This window comes from Myotis davidii, unplaced genomic scaffold (assembly GCF_000327345.1).
Source record: "Myotis davidii unplaced genomic scaffold, ASM32734v1 scaffold1325, whole genome shotgun sequence".
Taxonomy (NCBI): Eukaryota; Metazoa; Chordata; class Mammalia; order Chiroptera; family Vespertilionidae; genus Myotis; species Myotis davidii.
The window spans coordinates 28642-40062 of record NW_006296289.1 but is presented as its reverse complement, the minus strand read 5'-3'; the positions used below and the strand labels follow the sequence as shown (position 1 = coordinate 40062).

At 39.1% G+C, this 11421-nt stretch overlaps 1 long non-coding RNA gene across 1 annotated transcript in view; it reads right to left on the bottom strand.

Annotated features, from left to right (window-relative positions):
- Nucleotides 1-11141, bottom strand: part of LOC107184319 — a 26195-nt gene extending 15054 nt beyond the window's left edge. Inside the window, exon 1 of the long non-coding RNA XR_001515134.1 lies at nucleotides 11028-11141. This is a non-coding gene — a long non-coding RNA (uncharacterized LOC107184319). The remainder of the gene's footprint in view (nucleotides 1-11027) is intronic.
- Nucleotides 11142-11421: the final 280 nt, after the last annotated feature.

Genomic DNA, 11421 nt, shown 5'->3' with positions numbered 1-11421 from the left:
CTGAACATTAGATTCGCTGAGGGAGTTTTAAAAATACCAACTTCTTAGCATCACTTTGATGATTTTAATGTAAAGCCAAGGTTCAGAATAATTGCTGCAGCCCAAGTGCAGACTCACAAATCTTTTCTTATCTCTAATAGTACAGGTACAACCATTTAAACCAGAAATTATTCAAAGCTTTGCGATAACAGAATGAGAATAGGCCCACAGGGTACATCCGTCCCAATCAGTGATTCTCAGAATGTGTTCAATGGGACACTAGATCCATAGGATTCTAGTAGAAGCTTTATTAACAATAGTCTGAGGTATCTGGGGTAAAAGAAGTAAAGTAATTTTATTTATTGTAGGACTTTCAAGAGAATTTAAATACTAATATTTTGGGAATTTCTAAGAAGGACAAATTGTACTAAGTTTGCTTCTCCCGCACAATTTACTTCTCCAGAGTTTGCTTGTCCACTCTTCTGGAGAAGTGTTTTGCTCATTATACCTTGGAAAACAAAGATATGAATAGGTGACTTATGAAGTAAAGAAATTCTCCTATTGACAATCTGGGAAGAGCCAATTTGATCTTCCTAAGGAAGCTGGCAAGTTTACACATTATATTTATGCCAGTTTCTTTTTATCTGGCTCCCTTGGTAGACATTGTGTGACTTCAAATTCATGTTTTAAAGTTAGGGCTCTAGCGTCAGAGTGCCCAAATTCTGATATTGCTTCTATCATCTTTAAGAACTGGGGAGGATCTGAACGTTTACCCTCCTTGCAAGCTGACAAGGTAGCCTGTCACGGTGTCATAGACGTTGGCAAGAGACATGAAACTCTTCATTCAGAGACAGAAGGTTTATTATGCAAGGCACAGCAGCATAATGAACGTCATGTGCCCATCAGGTCTTCTTGACCACAAGTCTCATAGGTGCCATGCAGAGGCGGATGCCATGTGCACAACTGGTTTGTGTCACATGAGAAATTCAGAGCTTAGGAGGCCCCTATCTTGTCAGTTGTTGTCAAATCTGCCCAAATTTTGCCCTATAGGGAGACATTATACTCACTTTCCTGATCTGAAAATAAATCTGCCCTCCGTCCTGAAAGAAGACACTAGTTCTATCATCCTAGGCTGTTTGCTATACCAACATCCTTTTTTTTGTAATATATTTATTTTTATAATATCCATGCAAATTGATTTTTTTAATTAAATTCAAAATACTGTGGTGTGTGGGGATGTTTTCCGTTTGGACACGTGGCAGTTAACTGGTTAAGAACTAGACTGCAGGCCCCATGAACACAAGGACAGTTTTGTTCATCACTGTAGGTGGGCTGTTCTAGGCCTCTGTCTCTCAAACACTGCCTGACCCATAAGACGTGCTGAATATAAACTGATTATGGAAAAAAGGATGCTCGTCACCAAGTAAAAGAAAACAGATGCCCGTGTGTGCAGAGAGCACCCAGAGAGGCTTTGGGGGCTGGGAAGAGCAAGTCTGTACTAGGGCTACCGTGGGGGGAGGCACAGAGAACACATCCGAAGAGGTCAGGTTGGAGCCAGGTGCTGGGGTCCAGCCCCAGCAGGTCCAGGGGTCCCCAAAGGTGTGGACGGAGTCGGTGAAGAAGGAATGACATGGAGACAGCGTTCAGTTGATCAGCAGCCGTGCCAGGATCTCTAGCCACAATCTCCAGCCAAGTTCTGTCTAGGTTCTCCAGCCAATTTCTGTAGCCAGGTTCTGTCCAGCCAGGTTCTGTCCAGGTTCTCCAGCAAGGTTCAGTCACCAGGTTCTAGTCAGGTTCTCTTGCCATGTTCTATCCAGGTTCTGTAGCCAGGTTCTGTGTCTAGGTTCTTCATCTAAGTTCTGTGTCCTGTTGTCTTGTTACATCTCTATACCAACATCCTTGAATAAATACCCTGGGGCAAAATTTATCAGTGTCTCTCCACTAAAAGTGCAGAAATTGAGAAGATGCATGAGAATTATTTTCCAACATTTTTCACTAGCTGCATTAGCTCCCTAAGCTTTAAGTGAAATCACAATTACAATGAAAATCCCATCTGCTTCATAGTATTCTTCAGTGATTTAAACAAAGTGTTCCATTGCTAGTGAATAAAACATAACTCAGAAAAAAAAATAATAATATAAATTTTAAATATATAAATTTTAGTAAAATTTTAGAAAGGAACTCAGCTTTCAGTCTTCCAATATTTCTTAACTGTATTAATTTATTATAAAAAATAATTATTTATATATTTAGATTATATTTATTATCAAAGATAAACTGTTATTTTCCTATTGCATAAAATCTCCCTCAGTGCAGAAAGATTCCTCTCTTTCCTTTTTTCTTCCAATCCTCTCCCAAATACGATCCAGGGCCCTGGGACCAGACATATAGCTCTGGCATCTAAACAATATATTTGGCTCAGAGTTCCCAGAATTCATCGCTGATTTGTGAAATCCCCACTTGTTCTTAGATATCAAAGCCTATTGTGCATTGATCTGGGATGAGACACTGTTTTCTCTCTTTGATCTTTGAAATTGACTTTTTGAAAATGTAGAGTTAAAAACAACAGGAAAGAAACTGAACAAAACCCTCCTGTCTGAAACACTTTTAGTCACAGCATTTTCACTATGATTTCAAGAACATGCATTGGAACTCAAATCTAATTTTTAACACTTAAATTGTGTTTCATTGCCCTACCCCGAAGAGGTTCTGGAAACTCCCTAAGGAAATGTGAGAGGGAATCATCATAAAAAGGTGTGAGTATATCTCAGCTAACAGCTCAAAATGTTTTCTGTTAAGGACGGCAGGACTTTGAGATGGGAGATCATTTTGGTTAATCTGAGTGAACTCAATTCAATCACAAGGGTCCTTATAAGAGGGAGGCAAGAGGGCCAGTGCTATAAAAAGCAAGATGAGGACAGAAGCAGTGAGAGAGATTGGAAGACACCTATATACACAGCATGTAGACACAGACAATAGTGCGGTGATAGCCGGAAGGAAAGAGAGGTGGGAGCTAAGTGGAGGGGAGCAGAAGGGGGAGGAGAATGAGGACATCCGTAATAGGGTCAACAATAAAAATAAAATTTAAAAAATAACTTAAAGAAATAGAATCATACAAACAAAAAAGCATGATGGAGACATGAGTCGAGGAATACAGGTGGCCTCTAAAAGCTAAAAAGGCAAGGAGATGGATTTTCCCTGAGAGCTTCCAGAAGAAATATAGTCATCCCTGCTAATACCTTGATTTTAGGATTTCTGATCTCTAGAACTATAAGATAATAAATTTGTATTGTTTTAAAATGCAAAATGTGTGGCACCTTGTTACAGCAGTCATGGGAAATTAATAAATCACGTTTGTTTACAAACCCCTGTACAGAGACATGGTACTATTATGGTAATTGGGCTCTAAAATTTTTTTGCCAACTCTGTCTCCTGTTTTAATCATATGTCCCATAATCTATCAAAGAAGAGAGAGAAGCAAGGACTCCAGATATTTGCATTTTAAAACTGTATTGTGACCAATATGAAGATGGGCCACTCGGGCCCTATTTAAGATAGAACTGCTAGTAAGGCATATTCCCCTGACAAAAATGGCAGTCCATACCACTGGTGGTGTGCTGCGTTGGCCTGATGGAGGGGAAGGCCAGTACCATAGTGATTCAGACATTTAAAAAGTACAAGACTAATAACAGATATAAAGACTGAGGAATTGGATGTTGTTATTAAATTGCTTTGATTTCTTAGATAATAAAAATTTGAAGGCAAGCAACTAAGAATTAGAAACTTAGTGGGGAACCAGAGTCTCTGGAAACCCAAAGGAACTTCATCTCATGTAGCAGGAATTCAGAAAAAGGTAAAAGTCAGCATAAGTTTCAATAGTCAAAGTGGCTGAACACTAAAGATGGTTGAGTGTTGAACTGACCCTAGTTGGAAAAAACTGGAACCTTGACATGTAATTTTGGGACATCTCTGTGAACGTCTCTGAAGATTTTTTAAAAAATATATTTTATTGATTTTTTACAGAGAGGAAGGGAGAGAGATCGAGAGTTAGAAACATCAATGAGAGAGAAACATCGATCATCTGCCTCCTGCACATCTCCCAATGGGGATGTGCCCGCAACCCAGGTACATGCCCTTGACAGGAATCGAACCTGGGACCTTTCAGTCCACAGGCTGACGCTCTATCCACTGAGCCAAACCGGTTTCGGCGATGAAGATTTTTGACTCCTCAAATTTGTCTGGAGCACTGGACCTTACTGAAGAAGTGGCCCATCATCTCCCATCTCTCTTAAGATTTAACTTGCTTCTGGAAGAAAAGACAGAAATCTTTCCTTTGCTATCTTCCCACTTTCATTCCTGCAGGCCTATAATTAGATCTAAGTGGTTACATATGTCAGCCATGCCATGCTGGGACTAATAGGAGAGCAATGAGATTAAACCCCAAAGTAACTGCTGGAATGAGAAAGCATTTATCCAGACCAATAGTGAGACAGGAATCTGAGGGTGTTTGATCAAAGGAACTGAAATGTAGCCTGGGAAAAAAAAGGCAGTGTATTGACATGGGGACTAGTTCAGTATGCATACAAGATTTCACATTCTGGCAAGACCCCCAGGGTATGGTGCAAACTTGCTGCTAGGACTAAATCCAGAAGTCAGGAAACACAATGGCTACATTGAGTGAGATTAAAATGCCCAAATTGTTGGAGCAGATAATAAGGGGATTAAAGGTCAAGGAAAGTAGGCATATCAGAATGGATATGTTCAGTGAGACCTAAAGATCTTGTGAGGTCATGCAGAGAATTATGAGAACATCCAGGGAATTATGTTCCATGACCTTGAAGCCATACCATTTACCCAAGGCTGTCAGGAAAACACTAGTGAGAAGAATGTTTAGTGGCAGGCATCATTAAGAACTTCAGCTGTGACATTCAGGGCTGGTTGCAGAGAGGCTGTTACAGAACTTGGCTTGCTGAAAACAATGGAAATGACAATATGGCCTCAATAGTAGAAGGCAGGTGGCAGTCTTGAACCACCAGAAACCATGGGGTTATAGTTATCATAATGACAGACACATTTAAAACAACACCTTTGGCCAAGCGTCCCTGACCCTGACACAGAGAATCATGAAGATGTTTAAAAGACCAGGTTAGTCCTAAGAGTTCAATAAGATAGAGCTAACAAAAGTACCACTAAATTATATGTGTGTGCAAAGAATTTGTGTAGAGAATGAGCATAAAGTTGAAAGCAGTTTCTCCAATAGAAATTATTGTGCTGTGCTCAATAGGATCATTGCTGATTAGGATCATTGAGCAACGGGCTAAAATCTGCTCCAAATCTGAGCAGATTTTCCAACCCGATCCAGAACCTGCTGCCTGAACAAATGTCGTGATCTCCAGAGGGAGGACCCTGACATGCTACAGCCAATTTACACTGTAATTATTTCCACTGTACTTCTTCAAAGGAACCCATGGTTACTTACTTGAATGATTGTGCACTGGGTTAAGAGGAATACACAGACATTTCAAGGATCATTGGACACAGGGCTCAGTTAACATTGACACTTGCAGACAGTACGCATTATCGTAACTCCCACCTAAAGTGGGCACATGTGAGTCAAATAAAAAACAGAGGTTGGCCCAATTCTAGCTACAGTAGGTCATATAGATCTATAAATTCAAGCACTGTTTATTTGTATGGTCCCAGATTCATTTTTGGAGATTGATACAGTTGGCAATTTTAGTAATGTCCACATTGGATCATTGAGCAACGGGCTAAAAGCTATCACAGTGGTGAAGGGCAAACGGAAGCCTCTGAAACTCCATGCCCCTCCAGCAGGGAAAGATGGTATTGCCATTTGAGGTGAGAGAAAAAGTCGAGATGAATGGCACTCCTTAAGATCTAAAGAATGCAAGGGGAGAGTATATATATATTAATTCATCAGTCTGGCCTCTGCCAGAATTGAATAGACCTTGGAGAATCAGTTTAGACCACCACAAAATCAATTAAACAGTAGACCCAATCACAACTGCCATATCTGACAAAGTATTGTACCTAGGGCTGACTAATATAGCCGCAAGTACATAATAACATGCAGCCAATGATTTAGGACTTTTTAGTTTATACAAATCAGGAAAGAAAATCAGAAACAGCTCACTTAAACAAGAATGCACCACAATATTTATTTAGTTTTTCCCCAATGGCTAACCATTCTATCCTCTGTTTTAATAAAAACCCAAAGATATTGGCTTTCTGAACATTTCACAGAGTATCACGTTGATTTATTATAATGAGGGGTCATGCTGATTAGGCAGAATGAGCAAAAGGTTGCTATGTTATCTTATTAAATTGAAAATGCTCCAAAGGGTGGGAAGTAAACAACATGAAGAATTGGAAATCTGACAGTTCAGCAAAAAAATTTAGAGGTCCAATGGCCAGGGGAATGTCAATACTTCCCCTTGAAAGCAAAAAACAAACAACAAAAAAAACACACAACAAAACAAAACAACAAACAAACAAAATTGCTATATCCTCTGCCCCTTCCTACAAAAAAAGGAAGCCCAATGCTATGAAAGCCTCTTCAATTCTACAGATAACATAGAATAGGAATGCTATTCTGGCCCAGACACAGGGTGATATGGGCGGCTGCCAGTTTGAATGAGACCTGGAACAGGAAAGGTGCTGGCATCTGATTCCATGCTACAATGCAAGTACTTCTGTCACTCAGAGGATTCAGCATATCATATTGTGTTGGATATTTCAGTGGTGAAAAATATTAAATGTGGGTATTATGGCAGGCAACAGTGAAAAAACTCACAGGCCCCTGGGTTTCTGCAGTAAGGCGATGTCATCTCTACCAGAAAATTACATATGTTTCAAAAAATAGCTGCTGGCATGCTGCTGGGCCCTGGTCTAGTTTAATTGGCCATAAATAACCAAGGAAACTACCTGACAGTGAAGGACATGTAGAGGGAGCCCCTTGAATATGGAACCCACAGATTATATTCACAATCATCAAGATGGCAGCCTGTTGGTGTATGCATAGCTGAAGTAACCTCTTAGAGTCAATACCAGAATGAATTGGGTAAACAATTATAACTATTTGTGAACAAGTACAGTAATTCTGGCCTGAAAAATCTATCAAGAGCACAGAATTTTAAGGATTGAAAGTTTGAGTCATATCATCAGGTAACTCACCAGCAATGAATGAATTTTTTTACAATAATTTTTAGTGGAATACAGTGAATTTTTTTTATTGTGGGCATTTTATTAACATGCCTACAGTGGTATTTATCATTTCATGGAATATGGGCTGCAAATTAGAGATGAACTATAGGAAGACATCCCTCTGCTAAGTTTCTCCTCAAGAAGAGGCCCCAACATGCTGGTAATACCTGATCCCTGAACCTGCGTTGTGAAGGGAAGCTATAGGGTCCAAAGAGTAGATTGTGCAGACATGGAGATGAGCCATTTAGATCTCCCTTCAAGAGAGAACTTTCTGCCCACTGTGATGAGTGTGATTAGATGATTGCCTCTAGCTGTTAACATCAAAGATGCACCTCAGATTTCAAGGCAAAGCCCTTTCTGTAGCAGGCTGGCTTTCAACCAATTCTTGTGGAAGGTGGTGGGAAACAGCATAGCCATTTTCTTTTCAGGACTCCTCTAATGGGCAATATTCACTCTTTTGCTCCACGTTGGGCTAGCAAAGATGTTGTATGGTCAGAAACAAGGTCTGGGAATTCCCCCTATTCAATGTTGCTTCCTCCCCTTTCCTTCCACAGGTATTTCTTACCAATAACTCGTTCACACACTTAACTTCACCTTAGCAACTGATTCCCAGAGAACCCAGTCTATCTCAACTACCTAATCTCTGTACATTCTCTAGGGTGATTAAGGAAATGTCTTTCAGGGAATTATACTGATATTATGTTATTTTGAAACTACATTAATAAGAAGCCATGATATGGGAATGGCATTATTAATATGCAGTTATCTAGTTATGGGGGCCAAGCCTATATTTTAGTATGAAAATTGTTATATATATATGAGAGAAAGAGATGATAACATAAAATATTTTAGTCAATCTCATAATGTACTACCATATTGTCAAAAGAGGATAAAAAATGTCAAAAAGAAGAGTTATGACAGAACTAAAAAGCAATAGTTTTCAACTTGCTGGGTAAAAGAACCATAAACTTATACCTTTTATTAACAGCTATCTCCTAGTACAGAAGACAAAATAAAATATCCATGATTAACACCAACAAATTGAGATTAGGTATAAATTTAGAGTACAACAAGGACAGAAGAAATATATTTGAATCTTTAGCTCAATCTCATGAATCATTTTGAACAGAAATTTATAATTTCCAAATAATTGAAACACAAGTTAATACAAAAATATTTTCTAAGATAATAAAAGAGCCTTTAATGTTGATTATTAGACAATGCAAAATAGATTTAAAATGTGTTAGGACCAAATACTGATTCTTCATATAAAAATACTACAGGCCTGTTGCACAAAAAGATTCGTGCAATAGGCCTTCCTTTCTCTTGGCTGCTGGCACCAGTTTTCCTCCGGCACCCAGGACCCAGGCCTTCGCTCCAACCATTGCCGCCTTCAGTCTTCACTCGGCCACTTGGCACCTACGTATGCAAATTAACTGCCATATTTGTTGGCAGTTAATTTGCATACCTTGCTGATTAGCCAATGGGAGGCATAACAAAGGTACTGTCAATTACCATGTTTGTCTATTATTAGATAGAATAATCTATTTTATCTTCCCATAGTTATGATGAGAGTATAATTTATTACACTCAGAAGGAGCACATGTTCATAGAAAATATGTCCTTTATAATTTTGCTGGACATTTTATTAACATGCCTACAGAGGTATTTATTATTTCATGGACCATCGACAGTTAAAAAGGTTCAAACATTAAAATTTTATTTTATCTGGGAACTTAGTCTAGAAATAAACTATTCACAATGTGGCATCTCTATTATATCTTCCCTTGAGCAACTATCAACTTCCTCATGTAACTATCTTTTATGGCTTTACTCTTCTTGAGAATGGGATTGAAATTATATTATCCAATAAAAATCTTTTATTTGGGAAATTAGAGTAGTTTAATTGAGATATCAAAGGAGTGAATTAAACTAGGATTGGAACACAAGGTTAGTCAAATTATTTCTGTGATAGTCAAGAATTTTGTCCCTTACTGCATTAAAAAATTAAATACAAGCAGTGTGAAGAAAAGTTGTAGTAGACAATATAAAAAACTCCTTTCTGAACTCTTACCATTCACAACAGCATGGATGGAACTGGAGAGCATTATGCTAAGTGAAATAAAGCCAGTTGGAGAAAAAATAGATCCAGATACAGAGAAGCATCAAATAGACTGTCAAACTTCAGAGGGAAGGCAGGGGAAGGGAGGTGGTAAGAGATCAACCAAAGGACTTGTATGCATGCATATAAGTATAACCATTGGACACAGACACTGGGGGGGTGAGGGTATGTGCTGAGGAGTGAGGTGGCCAGGGAGAGATCAATGGGGAGGGGGAAAGCAGACATATGTAATACTAAATGTAATACTTTAAACAATAAAGAATTTCTTTAAAAAGTAAATTCTAAGAACACTGAAAAAATAAGAATTTTAATGGACTAATAGATTAAAAAAACTTTTCTATAACTTTCTAGAACTTGAAAATTTCTATCCTAGAAATATAAATCTGAAATGCTAGCTTTCCTATAAATGAACTATTTTGTCCATCAGCTGCCTATTACCTCATTGAAGTTTGCATTTGTGACAAAAGATTAAAGATGTTGGGGGCCTTTAAACAGATCAGAAAAATAAAAACAAAGCAATAATTTACTTAATAAATAAACTCTAGTAGAGAAAGGTAATTTAAGGAAGCCACTGATCAAATCACTCTTCAGAGAACACATAAGTATTAACATACAGTAGTTTGGTGGATTCAGAAAGTAATTAAATCCTAGAAAGGAAAGTGGTAGAATTTCTCTTTCTAGAAATCTTTAAGGCTAGAGTAGATACTTTTCTTTGGGTGTATTTTCACTCTAAAATTCTTCAATTGGAATGTCTGTGGTATTTGTTTCTTAAAGACAACTTCAACACTTTTTATCTACTGAGTTTAACAGAAATGCCTCATGTATACCACTTTTAAAAATTAACTAATAAACACTATTTTTCAGAGCAGTTTTAGGTTTATAGAAAAAAAACTGAGCAGAAAGAGTTCCATGTATCCTCCTCCTCTCCAACTGTTGCACATGTTTTTTCTCTATTATTAACTTGCTTTAGTGGAACATTAGTTACAATTGGTAAACAAATATTGATACACTAGAAGCCCAGTGCATGAAAATTCATGCACTGGAGGGGGTGTCCCTCAGCCCAGCCTGCCCTCTCTCACAGTCCAGGAGCCCTCAGGTGCAGAAGGAAACCCAGCAATCAGGAGAAAGTGACACCCCCATCACACCTCTGCTGCTGCCACTACCAGCAGCGCAAGCCTTGGGGGGCCCTGGTTAGCTGAGCCTTGGGCAGCCCTGGGCAGCTGGGCAGCTGCCATCCGAGGCTTTCCTGCACCTCAGGCTGACCCTGGACAGCTGGGGGGCTAAGGGAACTGGGGTACTCTGGAGGCAGGCATGGCAAGGATGTAGACCCGATGGGGCTGAGGGGACTGGGCACTGCCATCTTGTGTCTGTGGGCACTGCCATCTTTGAAGGTGGGGCAGCAAATTAGCATATTCCTTCTTTATTGGCTGTGGCTGCTGCCATATTTGAGGGTGGGGCAGTCAATTAACATATTCCCTCCTTAATGGCAGTGGGTGCCACCATCTTTGTGATGGTGTGAGGGTCAATTAGCATATTCCCTCTTTATGAGATAAGATTATTATTAGTTAAAGTCCATAGTTTACATTATGGTTCAGCTCTATGGGTGTTGAAAAGTGTATAATATCATTCATTCAACATACATACAATAATTCATTAACCTAAAAAATCCCCTGTGCTCCACCTATGGATTCCTCCTTGGCACCCATTGATCCTTTTACTGTCTCTATAGGTTTCCCTTTTCCAGAATGTCATACAGTTGGAATCATACCATACCATCATTTTCAGATTGCTGCTGGGTCCTCCATCCCTGCTTTGTGCATCAGTGTGTCTCTCAAATACAGACTCTTAGAGAGCATGTTTTATCACATGTGATACTTATATTTAAGATCCCATCTAAATATTTAAGGATACTAATCCTATCTAATATAAGACAAAAAGGGTAATTAACCATACTTCCACTATGCTTCCCATTGGCTAATCAGCAGGATATTCAAATTAACTGTCAACAAAGCTGGCGGCTGGCAGCCATGCAGCTGAAGTGAACATGAGGCTTGCTTGCTCAAGTGATGGAGGAAGCCAAGGTTCCCTGCCTGGCG